Source organism: Hyperolius riggenbachi, chromosome 5 (assembly GCF_040937935.1).
Source record: "Hyperolius riggenbachi isolate aHypRig1 chromosome 5, aHypRig1.pri, whole genome shotgun sequence".
Classification (NCBI taxonomy): domain Eukaryota; kingdom Metazoa; phylum Chordata; class Amphibia; order Anura; family Hyperoliidae; genus Hyperolius; species Hyperolius riggenbachi.
In genome coordinates, this window is record NC_090650.1 from 319,782,605 (window position 1) to 319,806,912 (window position 24,308).

A 24,308-nucleotide genomic window follows, 5' to 3' on the forward strand; every position below is an offset into this window, starting at 1 on the left:
GATCTGATGGCATTTTTTTGCCATCAGATTTCCATTAAGGCCAATGCAAACTGATAAGCAATCTCATCAGATCGACCTAAATTTTCCACCCTGCAAGTTCGATCGAAATCGGCCGTCGATCGGTCGATTGGCCAACCGATTTGCAATCGATTGATCGATCGATCGGGATCGATCGGTCGGCCAGAAAATCGGCTGAATGTATGGGCTGCTTTAATGTTTGGTACTGGTTCAAAAACTTATTTCACTCAATGAAATGCAAATCAGTTGCTATCTTTTATTTAAGGTTATTTTTTCGTTTTTCCTTTTGATGTGCTATCTGCCACTGTTAAAATAAACCTACCATTGAAATGATACTGTTCTGAGACTTTTCATTTCTGTGTCATTCAACAAACTTACAAAATCAGTGAGGGGTCAAATAATTATTCCCTCCACTGTATGTGTGTGTGTATATATATATATATATATATATATATATATATATATATATATATATATATATATATATATATATATATATATATATATATATATATATATATATATATATATATATATATATATATATATATATATATATATATATATATATATATATATATAATCTCACTTAGAGGATTATTAGGAACACCTGTTCATCAATTTATCATTAATGCAATTATCTAACCAACCAACAACCTGGCAGTTGCTTCAATGCATTTAGGGGTGTGATCCTGGTCAAGACAATCTCCTGAACTCCAAACTGAACATCAGAATGGGAAACCAAGGTAATTTAAGCAATTTTCAGAGTGGCATGGCTGTTGGTGCCAGATGGGCCAGTATGAGTATTTTACAATCTGCTCAGTTACTGGGATTTTCACGCACAACCATTTATAGCGTTTACAAAGAATGTTGGGAAAAGGGAAAAACATCCAGTATGCGGCAGTCCTGTGGGCGAAAATGCCTTGTTGATGCTAGAGGTCAGAGGAGAATGGGCCAAATGATTAAAGCTGATAGAAGATCAACATTGATTGAAATAACCACTCGTTACAACCGAGGTATGCAGCAAAGCATTTGTGAAGCTACAACACGCACAACCTTGAGGCGGAAGGGCTACAACAGCAGAAGACCCCACCGGGTACCACTCATCTCCACTTCAAATAGGAAAAAGAGGCTACAATTTGCACGAGCTCCCCAAAATTGGACAATTGACGACTGGAAAAATGTTGCCTGGTCTGATGAGTCTCAGTAGAGTCAGAATTTGGCATAAACAGAATGAGAACATGGATCCATCATGCCTTGTTACCACTGTGCAGGCTGGTGGTGGTGTAATGGTGTGGGGGATGTTTTCTTGGCACACTTTAGGCCCCTTAGTGCCAATTGGGCATTGTTTAAATGCCACGGGCTACCTGAGCATTGTTTCTGACCATGTCCATCCCTTCATGACTACCATGTACCCATCCTCTGATGGCTACTTCCAGCAGGATAATGCACCATGTCGCAAAGCTCAAATCCATTTCAAATTGGTTTCTTGAACATGACAATGAGTTCACTGTACTAAAATGGCCCCCACAGTCACCAGATCTCAACCCAATAGAGCATCCTTGGGATGTGATAGAACGGGAGCTTTGTGCCCTGGATGTGCATCCCACAAATCTCCAACTGCACAATGCTATCCTATCAAAATGGGCCAACATTTCTAAAGAATGCTTTCAGCACCTTGTTGAATCAATGCCACATAAAATTAAGGCAGTTCTGAAGGCGAAAGGGGGTCAAACACCGTATTAGTATGGTATTCCTAATAATCCTTTAGGTGAGTGTTTATTATTGCCCTATGCCAAAAATTATTTTTATTACTGTATTTATAAAGTGCCAAAATATTACACAGCGCTAGACAATAAATACAATAAAACTAACCTTCCCCTGTACAGATTGGTGCACAGCAGATGCATTTACCAAACCTCTGGGTGCCATCTTCTACACTTCCAATGCGGGTCAGGTGACCACCTTTTATATGTTCATAGGGAAAAAACTTACCAGGATAACAATCAGGAGTAGCAGTAAATCTTGATTGCATTAGTGGCAAGCTGAGCTGTGAATGGTTATGTACTGCAGCAAACAGTAATATTCATGTTAGAAAATGCGAACATATCCACCACAAATCTTTTTAGGCTTCGCCCCTTCTCATCTCATGTGATGCAGCAGAAGTGCCTAGTAGCCAATCAGCTTCACACCATACAAGTGCCTGTGATTAGGTCAGATTGCACATGATAGCCTGTGATAGGAGACAGGCAAAACCATACAGGATATCGCAGAGTGACAGAAGAGAGGACAAGAGTTAAGTGATCAAATTCATAACTTAACCACCCTGGCGTTCTGATTAAATCGCCAGGGTGGCTGCGGGAGGGTTTTTTTTAAATAAAAAAAAAACTATTTCATGCAGCCAACTGAAAGTTGGCTGCATGAAAGCCCACTAGAGGGCGCTCCGGAGGCGATCTTCCGATCGCCTCCGGCGCCCAGAATAAACAAGGAAGGCCGCAATGAGCGGCCTTCCTTGTTTTGCTTATATCGTCGCCATAGCGACGAGCGGAGTGACGTCAGCCGACGTCCTGACGTCAGCCGCCTCCGATCCAGCCCTTAGCGCTGGCCGGAACTTTTTGTTCCGGCTACGCTGGGCTCAGGCGGCTGGGGGGACCCTCTTTCGCCGCTGCTCGCGGCGGATCGCCGCAGAGCGGCGGCGATCAGGCAGCACACGCGGCTGGCAAAGTGCCGGCTGCATGTGCTGCTTTTTATTTGACAAAAATCGGCCCAGCAGGGCCTGAGCGGCAGCCTCTGGCGGTGTTGGACGAGCTGAGCTCGTCCAGACCGCTCAGCAGGTTAAAAAGGTGCTGTGCAGGGCATCAAATCATTGAAGTTTAGCTGTGGGCTGATTTATCCCAATATAACAAAATGACAGCTGTCACTGGAGAAATATCATGTGTGTACCGTATATACGGTATAAACGCATATAAGCTGACCCCCCAACTTTTACCCCAGAAAGCAGGAAAAAGTCATTGACTCGCATATAAGACGGAGATGCACGTGGAAGGAGAAGGGAGTTGCTGCACATGGAAGGGGGTTGATGCACATGGAAGAGGGAGATGCACATGGAAGGAGAAGGGCGTTGCTGCACATGGAAGAGGGAGACGCACGTGGAAGGGGGTTGCTGCACATGGAAGGGGAAGGTGGTCGTTGCACATGGAAGAGGAAGACGCACATGGAAGGGGATTGCTGCACATGGAAGGAGACGCACATGGAAGGGGGTTGCTGCACGGGGAAGGGGGTTGCTGCACATGGAACAGGGTGCAGCACATGGGAAGGGAAGGGAGTTGCTGCACCTGGAAGAGGAAGACACACATGGAAGGGGAAGGAGACGCACATGGAAGGGGGTTGCTGCACATGGAAGAATGAGACGCACATGGAAGGGGAAGGGGGTTGCTGCACGTGGCAGGAGACGCACATGGAAGGGGGTTGCTGCACATGGAAGAGGGAGATGCCCATGTAATGGAAAGGGGGTGCTGGACATGGAAAAGTGAGATGCACATGGAAGGGGGAGGGAGTTGCCCCCTATCCCCGTGATTTGCAGAGCTTTCTGCAGTGTAGCGTTCACTTACCAGTCCAGGCAGACGTGGCCCCCGTATTGGTGTCGGTGGTTAGAGGTGTGCCGCGTGCCAGCGCCACATGTCCGAGGGCCTGTAATGCTGTCTGCGGGTAGAGGAGAGCCGAGTATCTGCATCACATGTCTAGGAATTCCTTTCTTCCCTGTGTCTCAAGACGCCACTAGATGGTGTCATAGAAATTAGACACAGTGAGAGCGTCAGAGAAGAAGGGAATTCCTAGACGTGATGCTGATACTCGGCTCTCCTTTACCCGCAGACAGCATTACGGGCTCCGGACATGTGACGCTGGCACTCGGCAGTCCTACACCATTACGGGGGCTCAGGACTAGACCGGTAAGTGCGGAAAGCTCTGCAATTCACGGGGGATATTCGGGGAGGAATCCGCTCCAGTTGGAGAGGAGGCACACTTTTTTTTTTTACATGTACCGCTCCAGTGGAGGGGGAGCATACCGGAGCGAGGGAGGACACTTTAGCATCATGACTCATATATATATGCCGAGACCCCCACTTTTGGGCCACTTTTTTGGGGTAAAAAATTTGGCATATATGCGAGTATATACGGTATGTGGTCCTCATTGCAATGTATCATAAAACTTGATATCTGAAAGCAAAGCATTGACATATACTGCATGATAAGGAAATAAGGTCTTATGCTGGGAATACATGTTATGTTTTTTGCAGAGAATTGTTCCGATAGATGCCTTTGATGAGAAGATTCCGACATGTCTGATTCTCCTCTCGATTTCTCATAGAAGTGAATGGAAATATAGATAAGAAAAATGAGCGCAATATAAGAGAATCGAATGGCTAATAGATTGCGCTGAGAATTAAACGTGAAAAACGTAACATGTATTCCCAGCATAACCTAGGTTTTGAAGCTGTAATCTTCGTACAGTCCACCACTACCCACGCATGCAGAATGGCAGCAACGCGCTGTGGCTGGCAGCGCGTTCTCCTATGTCCGGGAAAACCGTCTCGCGCGAACGCACCGTGTGGATCCAGCATTAGATTTGCCTTCCCTTGCCAATTTTAATTGGAGCAGCACCGTGCATTAAGACAGAGGAGAACAAGAAATTGTGATATCCTGTCACCCTCAGGATAGGAGCGCAAGGTTTTGGAATATTTCTGGGAATAATACCAGTACTAAACTGTCGGTGGTAATACTGATATTGTACTATTGTCGATTACGGATATTAGAAGATTGGTAATTTTTACAAATATTATTTATTCTACTGTTGCCTTCCATAACCTTACTCTCACACTGAACATCCACTATCTGCGCCCAACACTAACATCCCCCTACCTATGCCTAATGCTGGGAATACACCATGAGATTTTTTTGGGAGATAGATGGCTTGATAGATGATTTCTGACAGGTCTGATGTGATTTTGTTTTTTTTTCTGATCAATTTTCTCATAGAAGTGAATGAAAAATAATCGTAAAATCAATCATCCAGTAAATCTGCTGAAATAACTGTGTATTCCCAGCATAACACTAACCTCCGCCTACCTATACCTAACACTAACCCCTCTTCCTCACTCCTAACAGAACCTGAACTAAAAATAAAAAAGTCAAAATAACCATACACAGGTCATACTTACATTCTGGGTAGTCTACTTCTCAATCTTTCTCCTCTCCTGCGTCCCATTTGTCCACTGTGATCAATGGAATTCTCTGTCCTCCATTTTAAAAATGGCCATTACCCCATAACAACTTCCTGGTCAGCACACTGTTAAACTGTAATATCGCCCACTTGAGCCATAGGGAAACATGGACATTTCCTTGCACATTCAGTTGTAACTGACAGCTGCTGATATATAACTGACAGCAACTGGTCTATTTAAGTTCTGACAAAATATTGTCAGAACTGGAAGGGATTACTGTGAGGCTGCATTTCCACTTGTGCGGTGCGAATCGCAGCGGTAAAAATTCGCATGCGGAATGCGAATTTTGCATGCGGGTCTCTGCGAATTTTCATGCAAATTTGCATGAAAATTCGCATGGATAACGATGCATGCGAATTTAACCATGGCAGTGCTGGTGTGGTTTTCCATTGTTTCTATGCGAATTCGCATGCGAATTCGCATACCCAAACCACATGCAAATTTCCTATTAAATACATTGTATGCGATTCGCATAGCGGTATGCGATATGCGAATTCTGATGGCTCTGCCATGCTAAATTTTTCTGCACAGAAAAACGCAACGGAATCCTGACAAGTGGAAACAGTCCCATTCACTTGTATTGCTATGCGAATTTGCATGCGAAAAACGCATTCATTTGCGAATATTGCTATGCGAATTTGCATGCGAAAAACGCAAGCGAATTCGCGATAGTGAAAAAGGGCTCTAAGAAGAAAATGGTGAGCTTCTGAGAGGAACTGATGGTGAGGTTAGTATGTAATTTTCATTTGCAGCTACAGCATGTCTTTATTTTAAATAATTTTACCGCCTTCCGGTTCCCTTTTAATTCTCCTGTGTGTAGATGAAATATGTGCACCTTTCTTTGCTATTTAAAACTACTGCCACCATCTCCACCACTATTTGGAGTTAGGATACATTGTATCTGATCTCCATGCACCACCACTAGCTCACCTCTGATGATATAGCTGCACTCTGACAACCAAATTGTCCACTATGCACTGCCATAGCCACAATTTACATTACGGCTATAGCGGTGCCCCAGTTTCCAGGCACACTACAAGCCCAAATTGTTCACATCACACAATACCCCTTTACATTAACGTTTTTTTTTAAGAACTGCAATTATTTTGTATAATATTTTGGGTTGTGGTTATGATAGTCCTACTTGCCCTGGTGCAGATCCCAGCAACTGAATGTCATTGTAGTCGAATGAACATTGAGTCTAATTCTACGGAATTACTTTATAAAAGTTAATATGCAATTATGTGTTTCTTTATATATGCTTACCTCATGAGATCCCAGCATTTACAATCTCCGGATCAGTGAATTGTGTTTTTGTGTCAGCACCAAAAAATGCTGTAGCAAAATTCCCATAGCACTGCAGTAAGTAGTACAAAGCTGACAGCGGCAATCCGATTGACATTTAGATGACATTTAGATCACAGTGATCGAATCTGCTGTATGTGGGTGGGAAAATTGTTAGGTGTATGAACCCCCTTTACTGATGTGTGCCACACATTAGGAACAGATTTCCAATAGATTTCAGAATGAAATCTATTGAAAATCGATCTAAATGCATTATTGCACCATTAGATCCAAAGCAACTCTATGGGCCATGGATCTGCTGCCAGCAGCAGATCGACCTAGATTTTTCATCCTGTCAGATCAACTCGATAGGCTGATTCGAGCCAGCACGCTTTGACTGATGCCTAGCAACAAGATGGAGGGCGTTGCGGCGGGCGGAATCAGAGCGGAGGAGGCGCGGTGTGGCTATTTAGTTTGACGTCGGGTTGTAGTCTTCAGCCCCTGAATGAGTTACGTAGAGTAACGAAACGCGTAGGGCGGAGTCGGAGGCGCGCTGACGTCATACCAGGAAGCAGGGCAGACGGGGACGTGTGGCTCGAGGGCGTCCGCGGCCGGAGCCAATACGCCTGATCTGTAAGCCTGCATGCAAAAACGATTTTAATAAACTGAGGTGCTGAGACGGGTCCACGCTTTACTTCTTGGCTGGCCGGAGTTGTGGATTTGATATGCAGTGACCCAAGACGCGCTTTTGGTGAGTGCATCCACAAAGGGGGAGACCGAGTACTAGTCCCTATAAGGTGGTGGCACTACCCCCTGGAGTGCGGCACGGGGTGTCTATTGTCTACTGGTTTTGCAGTACTGGGCACTATGTGCAATTTCTAATATCTTTTTCAGGGTGTTAAAGCGCGGTGATTTTGGAAAGATAAATAAGTGTTAAAGGTGAAGTGACCTGTTCATTGCTGCGATCCCCTGTTGTGTCAAGGTGCTGGTCCAGTGGAGCGCAGTTTAATTTTCCTCATACTTGGTAAGGCTGATTTGAAATAATCTATTTCTGATCGATTTCTATATATATGAAGAAATAACCAGCATTCCTGCAGATTTGAAGTTGTGGTGTGCCAGACTAATGGGGCTCACAGCACTCAGGTCCCAATCACGTCCTCAAGTAAAAGTAGAAATTCAAGTCGGCACCACCATAGTATTATGCTCTTTTAGTTTATCAAAAGACAAACAGACATAAAGTGCACTTTATGTCTGTTTGTCTTTTAATAAACTAAAAGAGCATAATACTATGGTGGTGCCGACTTGAATTTCTACTTGATCGATTTCTATAGAATTGATCGATGGCTGAAATCGACCAGTGTATGGGCCCATTAAAGGATACGACAGCTAAAAAAAAAAAAAGTGTGTGTGTGTGTGTGTGTGTGTGTGTGTGTGTGTGTGTGTGTGTGTGTGTGTGTGTGTGTGTGTGTGTGTGTGTGTGTGTGTGTGTGTGTGTGTGTGTGTGCCGGCGCATAGCGAGCGGCTCAGAAGCACGCTGATCCCTCTGTCTCCTCTGGGTTGCGTGTGCGCTCCATTACACCAAACGTCACATGATTAGCATGTGACGCTTGGTGTAATGGAGCGCACACGCAGCCCAGAGTAGACTGAGGGGTCAGCGTGCTTCTGAGACGCTCGCTATGCGGCAGCCAGAAGTGAAGAAGGGAGGACATACTGCGCACACGGCGCAGTATGTCCAGGTGGGGGGGTCTGATGCAATCGGTGAGTTTGATACAATTGACACAGGCTATTAGCTCAAACTTCTGGTCACTGAAGGAGCTGGGTGGAGAAAGGGGACAGTAAAAATGCAATTTCAACTCCCAATCGACCCCCTGATGCCTCTGAAATAAAGAGGACATGTGAAGATTTCTAGCAGAAGAGACTGCACACTATGCATGTTGTTTGACAACTTTACAAACTGAGAAACCACATATGGATTCAGATACAATAATCATAAGCATTTACTGCAAAATCAAATGCTAGTCATATAAATGAGATTTCTGAATGACTGTCGTTTCATAAAAAGAAAGCAGCGTTGCTTACATGTCAGTGTGCCACTGTTGGTCTATTTTAATAAGCCCTAGGGACCTGTACTGGGCTCCTTGTGAGGATTACTCCCTAGGTCACTGTCTTCCTTTCTCAGGCCAGCTAAAAGTGTCTTGTAAAGCAGGAGTTGACTGACCCTTTACGCTGACACTGGTCTAAGAGTTGGACATGGAGGTTGCCATGTTGGTTTCCTTTTAAACAAGACCAATTGCCTGGCTCACTTGCTAATCTTTCCAGGTCAGTGACCTAAAGTATCAGCTTTGTGTCCTTTGTCAGCTGAGAGCTTCATTCTGTCCACAGACCCTGCTAATTACTCTGACTACTCTGCAGCCAAGTTCTATTCATGACTGCCTAGTTAGAGATCCTATATTTTTCTGTCTCTGTGCTGCTGTGTCTATATCCTTATCTGTATCCTGTTCCTTGCCAGTCCTTATCCAACATTTTTCCTGCCAAATTAATATATATCAATCTGAGTCCTGAAACTGCTAGGTCTGGCTGCATTAGCCTAATCTTGAACTTTGTTCTATCTATTGCAGCGACTGTACTGGCTCTACAAACCTAGTCAGTTGTGACCAGCGGGCTCACCCTGAATAGGGACACGGAGCACCCATTATGTAGTTCACAACCATGACACTTAAGATTTATTGCACACGTAGTGAATAGCTGTTTATTCCAACTTGCATACAGTTGCTTCCGGCCTTTTGGCTTCATCCGTACAAGATGTGGGAGCTATGGAAACTATATAGGTAAGGCCTTGGGAATTACTGCAACTATATAACCAGGCATGTTATGCTACGTTTGGCTGAAAGTGTGGTAATGCACATTAATAAGGAAATTAGAAGCCAGTTTGTTTAATGCAAGAGCCAAAGGACTTGTTATGAGGCAGATGCATCAACAACTAGTGATGAAAGATTCAAAGTTAGGTGCCAGCTGTACCATTTCAGAAGCAATGACTACCTGGCTGTAAAGCGGACAATAGATCGAGGAACCTCACAGCGATGCCTCCCGATGTTCAGGGTTCCCTGATCCATTATTCGACCTGTGGGAACATGCAACGGCATATGGCGGGCACAAATTAGAGTTCAAATGATCTTGGTACTTTGCACAGGAGTCATCAGGGATCTTAAAGATACAATTTTTTTGTTATTGCTGTGTGGTGCCAAACGTCATTCGTGTAATTGTGCACCTGTACCTACGTTGGCAGATAGTGGAAATGATCGCTCGTCTCTCCAAAAATCGCCAGTCTTCTGAAAAATTGTGGTAAAAAGATTGCACCATGATGCACATTTTACATCATCTCAAACTAGCATGGTACAGACTAACCAGCAGGCTCATGGTGAACCCGAACTCATTGGAGTGTGTGAGGGGCTACAATGGTCCTAGAAGCCCCCTTACTAAAATGCTATGGAAAACAAAAGTGTACTTTCTTAGAACAGAAAGAATTTGCGATAATTCAGGTTGGAGTGTGTCTCACAGTGCATCACTGCTGAATATATGCAGATTAACCATTGTTGCCCTACTCCATAGAGCCAAATTACTCCATGCCATGCACTGATGAGGATCAAACAATCTGAAACAGTCTTTATGCATGTTGGATTATTATGGCTCTGTACAAATTAACAAGCTGACACATCATTGCAGTGATGCACTGGGAGACATCTCAAGCTCACTCCAACCTGAATTATCGCAAATTCTTTCTGTTCTAAGAAAGCAAACTTATGTTTTTCAAACTAGCATCTTGAACATGATGCTGTACTCAAAGGACTTTCCTAGTCCTCATATCTCAGTCTAGTAGAGCACTTCTGGGATGTGGTAGAATGGGAATTTTGCATCTTTGATGTGCAGCTGACAACTAAGGGCACACCAGTAGTGTTTTGGTCATCCTGCTGCTTTGTTTGCAGTTAAGGCTTCGGCAAACCTAAACATATGGCTTTGTTGAGGTGGTGCCAGTAAAGATTTGTTGTACTCTCATTGCTAAATTGGGGGTGGAAAATTAATTTGGAATTCAGTAGCCAGTCTGCCCAATTCAAAGCCAGTAGAAATGTAGGAGTCCATTCTATTAACAATACAGTAAATAGAGGTGAACTCAAAATCAGGGCTATGGAGTCTGTACAAAAATTATCTGACTCCAATTCCTCAGTTTGATTCCACTGACTCAGACTTCTCAAATTCAACTCCTCTAATTTGCATATAACAATTTGGTTGATTAAAGGTATGTAACATAAGACATTTCATTACTGCCACAGCTTAGGAATTTGAAAGCTATGTTAAGATGGCACCTGGTGCTGGTAACAAAAAGCTCCTGGCCAGGAGGCTGACACTCTACCCTGTCAGCCATCCAATTAATGTGGAATTGGTACATGAGATGACAATCGTTACTTGTGTGAAGACTTAAATTCACTTGCTTAAACAAATTACTGCTTATAGAACAAAGTATTACTCTTGTTACTAATTATTTATAAAGCGCCAACATCTCAGTTGACGTTGAATATACTAACATACATGATAAGATGATATATAAATATCAGTTTTCAAAATGGCTCAGCTGGATACCGCAGTAGTGGCTAGGGAAGGTCATTGAGATGCAAATAATTCTGAGTTGATGCAGGATTATACAAATTGTATATGAAAAGGTAATAGACCAATCAACTCCTGCAAAGGTGGTATTTGATTAGTCTATTTTCAAGCTGCATAAATTTGCATACATTTGCATAAACCTGCAACAAAACATAATTATTTGCATCTCATTGACCATCTCGACTAGTGAGTTGGGCTTTATTCTTACCACAGAGATGTTGTTTATCATATGTAAAGAATTCCTGTGTACACCTCAAATATACAGTGACTGGTTTATTATTTCCTTTTTTATGGACTAAGCACTGCTATAAGGGCCCGAGCCCACTAATGCAGTTGTACGCAGTTGTGTCCGCTTTTCAGCAACACATCAATGTTACAGATGCTGAAAAGCGGACACAACTGCGTACACTTGCACACAACTGCGTTAGTGGGCTCAGGCCCTTACTGTAGTTGCAATCTGTTTATGATGAATATTATCTGAGAAATAGAACATTTTAATCATATTTTTTTCAAAGCTATCTCAGGTTTTAAATGTACCTGGGGCTTCCTCAAGTCCCCTTGAGGCCACCCAGTCCTTTGCTGTCTCCCCGGGTGGTCTGCTGTCATCCGCAATACAGCCTGAAAGCCTGGCTAAGTCGCACGTCATTGCACACATGCGTGCCTGGCCGGGCCAGGCTTTCGGGTTGTATTGCGGGTGTTAGGAGCCACCTGGGGAGACGGCAAGGGACTGAACGGTCTCAAGGGGGCTTAAAGAAGCCCCAGGTAACTATGGTACCGGAGATGTCTTTCATCTCAGGTACACTTTAAAGTTTACATTTATTAGGAGTCGGTGCATTGTTGTACGTCTCCGACTCCAGGTACCCCAAAATTGCTCCAACTCCACAGTCCTGCTCAAAATATTGCGTGAGCCTCGGCTACACATTGCCCTTGAAACTTGTTCAGCCCTGTTCTAGAGCTGCTAACTTCAGGGTTCTACTAGTCACATTGCTACAGGACATATATTTCCTTTCATACAAGTCCTGTATGTCATGTGGAGTTTAAAGTCTGCTACATATTGATCAGAGAGCAAGTGGCTAGGTTGTCAGTCAGTTGCAATTGGTTCTTTAAATGTAAGCCAGAATTGGAGGTTCTAGGATGTATTTTCTACTCTTGCCTGCTTTAATATAAGCATGCATGCTCAGGAAAATGAATATCTCTTAATTTAATCACATATTGACTACATATATGGTTGTCACAGTACATATGAGGCAGTCCGTGCACAGCTTCTTTAATTCACATTTATTTTAACATTGACTTTCGCCAGCAGACATAACATGAGATGCAGGTTCACAACATGTGTAAAGCGGAACGATCTGACCTGTATCAAAGACTGGTGCAGGAGTGTGACCAGGGGATGAGGGGACGGCGCAACAGCCGTTTTGCGCCGGTGTGGCGCTTGTTTACGTGCGTATGTCCTAGGGCCCTAGGAATTAAGGAAGCTGTGCACGGACTGCCTCATATGTACTGTGAATCCCTTGCTGCCTACGTTAGCCTGGATGCACGCTTCCTCACATACATAAAGCAGAGAAGTGGAATAAGATGGAGCTTCCATTTAAAGGTGCAGAGACCAATCCATACCCCCATCACTAAGTGCCAGGCACAACAGCTCCTTTTGTGTAACATATATGGTTGTGCTCTAATTCCCATGGAAACAATCTAAAGGTGGCTATACACTTATAGATTTGCAGCAGATTCGACCATCAGATAATTTGTCAGATGCCTGTCAAGTTGAATATGACAGGAATCTATCTGATGTATGCCACATACTACGAACAGATTTCCAATAGATTTCAGAATGAAATCTATTGGAAATTGATCTAAATGCATTATTGCACCATTAGATCCAATGCAACTCTATGGGCCATCGATCTGCTGCCAGCAGCAGATCAACCTAGATTTTCCATCCTGTCAGATAGATCAAATCGATCGTAATCGGCCGCAAATCGATCGATCTGGGAGTGTGACAAAATCAATTTCTGATCGATCGATGGCTGAAATCGACCAGTGTATGGGCCCCTTTACTGGTATGGTATTAGTTTTCTCCCGCTTTTTAGAGGCATCACTAGAATATTCAGTTTGTCATTCAAATGATTTGCTAACAAGGGAGTTGGTGTACTGTAGAAAAAATGTATTACAAAGCTGTCTTTATCTGGCCTTGATTAGTGAAGAGTTTCTGCTTTCACCATTGATTTCAGCCTTTGAAGGGTGGACGGTCCCTGTGCCATTGAGGGCACTGCCTCCTAACTGCAGTTCCTGGTGATGTTATCTGGTGGTCACTCAACACAGTATGTGCTGCACTAAGAGCATCTGTCACTCCAGGCTTTGTAAGATGGATGGGCCTTGAGCTGTTGCTGCCAGCAAATGGTGATACAGGAAGGGTTTTGGTGACTGGTGAAGCTGAGAACAGACAAGGCTATACTGTTAGAAATCAAGAGTTAGCAGTTTAGCTTGGAAAAGAACAAAGATGGATCACATGTCCTATTCTAAAGGTCTTGAAAAGCGAGATGGTCACGCGCTACTTCAGCTTCCAAGGTGGTCTTTTTCAATGGATTTCTTAATTTTAGTTTTAACTGGTTACATTTCTATTGAAACAGTATAATTTTTCTGTTAACCTGATTAGGTTTTGTGTTTTTAATTCTTTGTTGGGCTCTTGGGTACAGTTATACAAGTTGGCCCACATTTATGTTAAAAAAACCATAATGACTAATCATACTACATTGTAATACACTATATTTAATTTCAAATCAAAAATAGCTTTATTGGCCTGACCAATATAAGGGGGTAAGTCCTGGGGTGGGATAGAGATAAAATGGATAAGCAGTTTGTGGCCATTTTTTACTTTAGGTTTATAGTTCTTATGCTCTCCTCAGTCTACTGCATGCTGTGATTTAATTTTTTTTATTTAAATACATATTTGTTATGTGGACATTTTCTTCTTTGTAAAAGTTAAAACTACTTGTGCAAAAGTTAAACAGTTGCATCTTTTAAAAAAAACTCTTTAGTTCTACAAGGATTTAGAAGTAGAAATAGCTGTGTATTGTGATACTAAGCTGCTTACCAACACAATACATGTGGCAAGAAGCAGAACACGAGTCTGTATGTTAAAATGAATGAAATGCTTCAGAGCAGGGACTGCTGCTGATATATTGGTTTAAATAATGGATGAAAGAGTAAGTGACAACAAAAGGGATCTGGTATTTAGGAAAATGTGCTCTATCAATGGAGGCCTGTGGCCAAGAGGCCAAAGGTCCCTGTGTATTTTCATCTGATTATAGGGAATACTAATATCTTTACTAGCAGGTGAAGTGTGTAGCACGTGTCAAGGGGGAAATGCTTATTTAGGCCCATCAAATGTAGGATTGGATTACAGTTGTTGCAGATTTGGAATCATTAAGATCTTTGTGAAAGCCCACTGTTTTCTCAGAAGCAATATATTTTGACCTTGCAGACCATCTGTGACCGTCTTCATGTTGGTGGAGAGGCAAGGCCACCCATTGCAGGGCAGAATGCAGGCCCATAGAGAATTCCACACATTGATTTTTCTCCTTTTTCCTTTTATTTGTTGAATTGATTAAAGTGGAATCAGTGCAGCTGTAATGTTTCCTTCTTCTCAGCTAATTTTGTTAGCTCAAGGTTTAGGCTGCTTTTTCAATAACTTTTTTTATTATTTGCTTTAACTAAACTAATCATGTAATTCATTCGTAAGGGGATATATATATATATATGTGTATGTGTATATATATATATGTGTGTATATATATATATATATATATATATATATATGTGTATATATATATATATATGTGTTTCTCATTTTTGCTGCTGATTTCCATTGCATGACTTAAACTTTTTGAATAAAACCTGACTTGTTCCCTACTTTACGAATAACGCAGTAAAGGCAAATGTATAAAATGAGAAAGCAAGCAGCCAAAGTTCTTATGGCTCATACACATGGGGTACGGCTGTCGCTGCAGCCACGTGGCACGCGCGTGTTGCGGTGACAGGTCGCCCGTGTGTATGAGGCGCGCGCCCCGAACCGTCGCTACTCCGAGCTGTCGCCAGGCGATTGACTTGTTCTGTCACCGCAACTTCGCTGCAACTGTCGCTAGTCTGTGTGTGTATGCGGACCAGCGACAGGAGACCCAATGCAAGTGAATGGAGCATAAGGCTGGGGGATGCTCCATTCACAGACAGCTTCCGCCGCGTCTCTGCCTTTCTGGCGAGGCGTGTAGATAGCTGTCGCTGCCAGGGAGTCTTGTAGCCATGCAACGGGGGACAGTTGTGCACCGTGTGTATGTAGCATAACAGTGCACAGTTGACTTCAGATTGTGCAGCAAAGGAATAGGAAAACCTTGTGCATCTCAGTGTTTTGTGTGGAATTCAATAACCTGATTAATGATAAAAGCTTAACTTTTTTTTTTTTTTTCAGGGCCTGGTGAAGATCCTTTAATACAAAGCGAAGGAATCATGTCAATCGTGCACAAGTGAAGATTCAAAGGTACAATTGAACTGAATACAGCAGCCCAAACTTCTATATGGATAGCTTTGAGCTCTGCCCTTTTATATTACAACCTGAGTGTGTTTTATTTCTTTCAACAGTTTTCTTTTTATTGGATTTACTGCAGTAGAATACAACCCATAAATCACTGACGTTTCAAAAAAAACAAAAACAGCTTACAATGCATTGAATACTAATAAGTATTGAACAGCATGAATGAATATTAAAAGACAAGACAAAAAACATTTATATCGCGCTTTTCTCCTGGCGGACCCAAAGCGTCAGAGCTGCAGCCACTAGGACACACTATATAGGCAGTAGCAGTGTTATGGAGACTTGCCTAAGGTCTCCTACTGAATAGGTGTTGGCTTACTGAACAGGCAGAGCCGAGATTTGAACCCAGGTCTCCTTTGTCAGAGGCAGAGCCATTAAAGGGAACTTTAACGGTAAAACAAAAATGAGTTTTACTTACCTGGGGCATCTACCAGCCCCTTGCAGCCATCCTGTGCCCTCGCAGTCACTCATGGCTCCTCTGGTCCCCTGCTGCCAGCTAGTTTCGTTTTTGCTGACTGAGAGTCGGCCGGCCGCCATGCGTTCGTTTTTACGCGTTCCTGCTGGTGCAGGAAGCTATTGGGGCTGGTAGATGCCCCAGGTAAGTAAAACTTTTTTTTTTTTTTATTTATTACCAGATAAGGTTCCCTTTAACCATTACACCATCCAGCCACAAAAGACCGTGATTATGAGTAGTAGGTGTGAAGCAGGTGTGGTTCACCTAGCAGCACCTAACTTTTGACTGTAACGTTAAAGCAAAGTCATTACACATAAGAAAATAGCTAAGACTTGATCTTCTGTTCTTGCTCCTACCATGGGCCCATGAGACGTATTCATCTAAACACTAGGCTACTCCCAGTCTTCGAACTTTCTTGACAGGGATAGCTAGCTTTTGAAGTACTGTGACCACACTTCCACCCTGTGTTGCCGGCCTCTGTTTTTGTTATTATGTCCCTGCTATGTAGGTCCCAACTTTACAGTTCAAAATTGCTGACTATTTTCTAGAAGCGATTTGCTCCACTTTTTTTGTTCTCATGCATGTGCTGTATATTTGCATAAATTTACTATTTAACTACAAATCGTAATTTTTATGTAATGCTTGGACATTGAGGTTAGGCTGTGTATACAATTCAGTATTTCCTCGGGCTAATTGTTCCTGATTATTTAGTGGTCTAAAGTGTGTACAGTGGTCCTGAATGCTACGTACACACCATGCAATTTTCTGGCAGATTTACTTGCCAGATTGATTATTCCCAACATGTCCGTTCTGAATTACGATACATTTTTTGATTTTCCAATTATTTTCTGTTCATTGCTATGGAAATTGATCAGAAAAACGATCAGAAAATCGATCAAAATGCAGATCGGACATGTTGTAAAAAAATTGATCTGTCAGGTAAATCTGCCAGAAAATTGTATGGTGTGTACCTACCATAATTTTGGTCTCCTCTTTATTGATCTGGCGGTCTAGATTGCTGCATTGTTCTTACAGCAGGGTGCCACTCACTAGTTCCTACTTCCAGAGAGCAAAACTTAGGAGATGAGTGTCTATACTATTCAGACTATTCAGTAAATTGCTTTCTGAAACTATTTCTAAAGTGTTCTTCAACAAGCCCAGTCTGTATATTTTATTCCATGTAGGTTAGAGACCATTCCACCAAATTACAATGTGTGATTAGACACAAATGAGGGGAAATTAGACAGGCTAAATTCTCTAAATACATACAGGGTGCATGTCTCTTGTTTTCCTTCTGTCCTGTACAAGAGTTCAAGTCCACTTTGACACCCCCCCCTTCCCCTCCAATTTTTTAGCATGCTTTCAGACCCTAAAATGTGGAAATAATCATACCGCAGAGCGATTCGCAGCAGCTCAGCATTTACTCACTTTCCTGGGATCCAGCGATGCAATTCTGCCTCTGTCCTCCTAGTGGAAGAGGTGCAGAGCCTCTGAGGACAGGAAGTAGAATGGCTGCCAGCATCTGGATCCCAGGGGGAGTCGAGTTTAAATGCCTGCTGCGCACTGCTCTCTGCATAGAGGTCCTAGTAGCTATCACGAGTCAGGCTTGGGGTTGCCACTCTGAGCTGCGGTTTTCCACACCGAGCCTGACACTCGGGTACAAAATTAGATACTTGCCTAAAGAGACTGAAGCCTCAGGATCCTATTGAGGCTACCCTCTGTGTTCTGGTTTTCTCAATTGTTGAGCAGCATTGTCGCTAATCATATTGGGGCCGCGCAGATTCTCTTCTTGCAGCGTGGCCGCACACGCGCAATAAGCCGGAGCCGCGTGCTACTGCGCATACGTGGCAGTGCTTTCATGTCTACTGCGCGGCCATGCTGCAAATAAGAGGTGTTGCGTGCGCCCGACGTGGAGAGGGGCTGCTCTCAGCGACAAGGGATATCGGGCCACCAAAGGAAGTCTTAATAGGATCCTGAGGCTTCCCGCTCTTCAGGTGTGTATCTGATTTTGATCCTGAGCTTTGGCTCGGGATCACTTTAAGCCGTAGACCCAAAGCAGGCAGTACACTGACCCTGTTACCCAGATCCTAACTTCTCATAAGGAAATGGCTAATGTCAGGAGGAAGAGTGATTGGCAGGCCACTTTGCCTACTCCCACAACTCCTTTTGGCGTCAGCGTGTCTCAAAAGCAGTGGTGCTGAACCCTCTACCACATTCGTAAGTAAAAATGAGTGTGCGATTTATGCAGTGCAAAACCCTGCCACAGGCACTACGAAAGGTTCGGCTGTTGCAAAAAACAAAAAAAGTAGGAATTGTCTTTCACCTGTTTTAGGTAGTTGGAAAATATTTAAGAGCGCAGAGCATTCATTAACTCACGTTGGGTTTTGTGCACATTGTTGCGATGTATGTATGGGTTTAGGTATCTTGCAGTTTGTGGAAAGTTTTACATTTAGTCTGTCTTTTTAACCTCTTGCATTGGCTGGTTTCCAGTCTTTGCTGTAATTGTGTTCTGAATTATCTGCCGAACATGATCACGGTGTCCTTGGGTCACATACGTCCTTGGTCTACTCTTCAGAAAGAGAGTTGAAGGTTGCTGGCTTCAGTCATTTCGCTGTCAGTATTGGAGTACTAATGTTAATGATGTGCCTTATAAAAATTGATTTGGTGACCTAATTATATTTAGTTTATGTGCTGTGGTTTTGGAAAGGATGTATCGTTCTGCTTAACCAAGTTATTATTGGTCACATAACCTGAATCTTAGCCCTGAATAAACATAATTGAGTCTGTCGTTCATCTGACTAGACAAAATAGCTGTTCTACTGATACACAGAATGACGCATGGAGTGTTATGCTTGCAGTCGTTACTAATGAACTCAAATGGGATTTTTGCAGCCTGGTCAATTTTTTTCTGACATCTTATATTGACATGAAAACAGATCTAGTGAGCAACATATTTACCAAGGCAGAATAAAGGGAATGTATATGTGTTTAGTTTGTTATGCTTGTTATCAGTGATGTGAAAATAGTGTTTTACTTACTGATTTCATCAATTGCTTATTTCTCAGAATTTCTGATATTTATACAACCTGGATTTGGCCATCTTCACATTGTGGGCATTTTTTTTTAATAGTGCAGAAATGCATTATCGCAAACATCTCTTGTTAGTCAAGGAGTTTAGTAACATCTAATGCTTTTCTTATGTAAAAATGATGCACAGCGTGCTGTGGTTCACCATATGCCTCTGACTGCAGACATTGCCTCTGACTGCAGACGTTTTTTTTTTTGTTTTTTTTTTAAATGAAGCTAAACAATGTGTCACAAAGAAACAAAAGAACAGTAATCCAGGTACAAACGCACTGTAGAGAGCAACCTCAATACATACATTTCAATCAGCCAGTAAGAGACATAAAAGACACGCATACTGTAAGTGTCCAGTAAGCGCGAAATAACAAGTATCATGGGCAGCTTACTATAAAACACTATAATATACACATCCATGAATTGCATGCGGTCATATCACAATTCAGAATAGTTGTTTCAGTGTACCTTATATACTTGAATATTTGATATTTGGAATTTGTCATTGACTCAAGTATAAGTCTACCCAGCAAAGTTAATTGCTGCACTCGTGTACCAGGAGGGGTTAATAACTGCTATGCATACAGAATTTCAGATATTCACCCCTCCTGTCCCTTAACCTCCTTAGCGGTAACCCCGTGCTAGACACGGGGTAAGCCGCCGGAGGGTGCCGCTCAGGCCCTGCTGGGCCGATTTACATAATATTTTTTTTTGCTGGACGCAGCTAGCACTTTGCTAGTTGCGCCAGCACACCGATTGCCGCCGCCCCGCTCCCGATCGCCGCTATCCGTTGCGGCGCGCCCCCCCCAGACCCCGTGCACTGCCTGGCCAATCAGTGCCAGGCAGCGCCGAGGGGTGGATCGGAATGCCCGCTGACGTCATGACGTCGGTGACGTCATCGCGATCTTCACCATGGCGACGGGGAAGCCCATACAGGGAATCCCGTTCAGAACGGGATTCCCTACAGGGTAAAGGCGCCGGCGGCGATCGGAGGGTGGGAGGGATAGCGGAGGGAGGGGGGAAGCATGTAGCTAGCGCTAGGCTAGCTACATGCTTTAAAAAAAAAAAAATTAAAAAAAAAGTGCTGCGCTGCCCCCTGGCGGATTTATTGTACCGCCAAGGGTGTTAAGTGCAACCAATATCTACTCCAGGCCTCCCAAGTGCAGCAATTATTCACTCTCCTTCCTATAGCCCAAGATTTCCCCCTGCCCTTTCCTTGTTAATTGCTGTGGCCAGGACTTTCAGACCTAGGTTTTCTTGGCATTTCCTTTATCAAGAAAGTTTCACTTACCACTAGGTACATTTCTGCAAATGGGAAAATCAATATCAGTACTCACTTACTTATTACTTAGTGTTGCCCGAGACTTGTGTATAAGTCGACCCCTATACTTTTATTTAGTGAGTCAGATATACATTTCTAGACTTATAGTCGAGTACATATGGTATCTATTCTAGCCACACTTCTCAAATGTTATCAAACTTGTTACAGTAGTAATGCCCCATTAATCAAAGTTTTCCAGCCATCCATAGATGGAACATGAGGCAACTTCCACTTCAGGAAGAGATTTCCTAGCCTAGAATAAAATGATTTGTATGAGCACCTTTCTGTGCCTGCCACATTAAATCTCTTCAAGCACCCCAAGCATGCATGGCTTAAATAACAGTACCACTCAGAGCTTTAAAGTAACTCTTTACAAATAATTAACTGATTTTCGGTACTTGACTGAATAGTTGACACACTAACTCCCCATCCCACACACACACTTTTGGGGGAGAAAAAGTGTGTCTTATGGTCTGAAAAATACGGTGTTTGCATTTTATTGACCTTCTCTTAACTCTCAGCTGCTGAGCTTATTTTTGTTAGAAATCTTTTTGTTTAGCTTATACCAAATTAATCACTTTAACCTCCCTGGTGATCTGATTCTTTCCGGATTTTAGGGTCTAAAAGCAGTGCATTTTTTTAGCAGACTTTTAGACCCTAATGCTGGGCATACACGGCTCATTTTTTATTATCAATCGAGCCGCTGATGGCTCGATTGATAATATCCAACGTGTCTGATCACCGCGCCGGATCGAAACTGCGCTTGATCCCCGCGGGCGAACACTGGAAGAAACGAAGCGGAGATAAGGAAGTGCCCGTGGGGACGAACAGGAATCGATCCATGCGGACGAGTAGGGACGCGTCTGCATCGAGCCAGCGGCTCAATTCCGGCGCACAATAGCACCGTGTATGCCCAGCATAGAACCTGGAAAAAAAAAATCTCACAGCAGATAGATCTGCAGCAGCCTCAGCACTTACCTCCCTGGGATCCGGAGCTGCAGTTCTCCCTCCGTCCTTAGGGTGGCACTATAACCCTGTAGTGAGATCGGCATCTGTCGTTAGGATGACAAACTGATCTCACTCCAGGGATGCAGAAACACGGAGAAAGGAAGGAGAATGGCTGCCGGGGTCTGGATCCCCCCGGGACGTGAGTGAAAATGCATGCTGTGCTCTGCACCGTCCTGCTGGCGGTTGTTTTTTCCAACCCGAGTCTGACTCCTATTAGCCGCCAAGGAAGTTAAAGGACTGGTTTGTCAGGATGTAAGAAACTATCTGCTTTCTGCATCACAGGCTGTCAGTGTTCTAGTCTTTAATCTTCTGAGAGAGGTTCAGTCTGTGCCCTTCCCATTGTAGTCTAAACAGCAGGCTGATGTAAACCAAGCCGGAACAAACACAACCACACAGCATGAAAATAACTTTTGATTCAATTACTTTTTGTCGTGATCAGTTTTTAAGACAGAATTTTTTTTTTTCAAAAAGGAGACATTTCAGAACTCTAATAGCAAAGTCATTAGAGTGCATTTCTAGATCTGTGTCTGAAGATGGCCCTTACAGGGTGTTACCAAAGTACTTTTTGCTTATGTACTCCACTCTTCTTCAGTCTAGCACCAGCCATATGAGAGGTGAGTAGCAAGGGGACACAGGGTTGACTAATATCTCCACTGAAATATTGCCTTTTCTACCAAGTGACATGACAACTTGTGCAGTGCAGTCATCCTCTTTGTACCTGTTAAACATGTCATTGTTGGTGGCTGGGTTTTGTCCGAGCATAAGAGGGTCAGTAGGAGATAAAGACCAATTACAAGTCTGCAATGAGGCTGTGGGGGAAAAACACTGCTTCTCAACTGGTGATGTCTGCTGCTGCTTGCCCTGTTAACCAAAATACGCTACAGTCTCGGCTGGCAGGTTGTTGCTGTCTTTTTGTGTGGCCTTATGACAAGGTACAGTGGACTTGGGTAGCAGGAGCTCAAGTTGGCTCTGTCATTTGTTACATCCTAAAAAATGGTCACCAAAAGCCAGTTATGTTGTGCACTTATTCCAGGTGTGACGACACAGGTGAAGGTAAATGAGTGACGAATGAGGTCAACAAGATGCTACTGAGTGGGTTGGATTACTTAGTAAAGAAAACTTCTAGGTTTGCAGAGTGGACTTTTATGGGCTTGAGATTGGGACATAAGCCTTAATTAATCTCAGGAATGCTCAGTTTTGATTTACAAATAGGATAAACCTTGCCAGATGTCATGCAGTTACTATACTGTTAGGGCTCTTTTCCACTATGAAATGCGATTGCGATCGCGATTCCGATCGCGATCGCAATCGCGTTTCAATTTCCACCATGCGATTGCGATTGCGATTGAGCTACTATATTCATTATAGTCCAGCTCAATCGCATACAAAACGCGGCAGGACGACAATTGCGTTTTGACCAAAATCGCATCGCAATCGGATCGCACTAATGGAAATTGCTGCTGCAGTTTCCATTAGTTTAATGTACCTTGCGATTTGCGATTAGAAGCAAATCGCAAATCGCAGGCTAGTGGAAAAAGGCCCTTATTGACATTCGTCGAAAGACCTGATAAGAATCCAATACATTTTCTTGTGGCTAAAGCCTTGTACACACGTTAGATAAGAGTCATTTGAAACATCTCACGAACTATGGATTTCACCGCTTCAGACAACAATCGTAAAAAATGTGGCTTAACGATGAGGATATCTTAGCCCATAAAATAAATCTAAAACAGGGGAGCAGGCATGCATGGGGATCTCCTCATGCCCATCACTTCCCCGCTCTCCGTCGCCCTCTGTTTTCATGCACCAATCCTCCAAAGCTATCTGATTAGCAGATAAATGAAAAGTGTGTGTGTGTGTAGTTGCAGATTGTGGTGGCATAATATACAGTATATAAAAAAAGTTTAGCATTAGTAGTAAAGAAAAAGGGATTCACTATAAGGAATAGAGCCCTGAACCCATACCTACCCTTTGCAGGTTCTTGGGCCAAAGAAGGTATTGATTGTTACAAATGCAGAGAGAGCAAGAGGGGGTATCCAAAGAGGCAGTACAATTGTTTTGCCTTTATCATTACTAAAGAATCTCTGCCACAGAATATAATTATTGGACAAATGTCTCCCACATAGCAGAGAGGAGGAGGAAAGTATATACTGTGCAAGTTTTTTTTTTTGTTTTTTTTTCAGTAGTCTGCACAGACCAGGTCTCTACCACTGTGACCCCATGTTCTTATCTGGCCAATCACTGGCACTTTAGTCAGATATTAAGCAACATCGTGAATAAGTAACACATTAGGTTGAATGATAGACACAAAGTATATTGTAATTCAAACACAGATTTTGTGAAACATTGCTTAGGAACACTGAATGGGTTTACATTGGTGTACTGCTTACAGCTACAAGCTTGTTTTTTTTTTCTAATATAAACACTTGTAGTTGCAATTGAAAATACAGTTCCTTAAAATAATAGCAAGAAGTTATGAATCAGTTATGAATCATGATGCTTTTGCTTATGGCCAACACTGTACAATATTCTACTGCTACTTAAAATAAAAGGTAATTGTCTATGGTAAATCCTCCTTGTCCAAAATGGTTCACTTGAGGACAGTGTTGCAGA

At 43.0% G+C, this 24,308-nt stretch overlaps 1 protein-coding gene across 3 annotated transcripts in view; it reads left to right on the forward strand.

Moving 5' to 3' along the window:
- Nucleotides 1-24,308, forward strand: part of GREB1L (GREB1 like retinoic acid receptor coactivator) — a 194,658-nt gene that overhangs the window by 64,477 nt on the left and 105,873 nt on the right. For all 3 annotated transcript variants that reach the window (XM_068237238.1, XM_068237239.1, XM_068237240.1), the window contains exon 2: nucleotides 15,712-15,780. The gene's annotated coding sequence lies outside the window, so the exon portion shown is untranslated. The remainder of the gene's footprint in view (nucleotides 1-15,711; nucleotides 15,781-24,308) is intronic.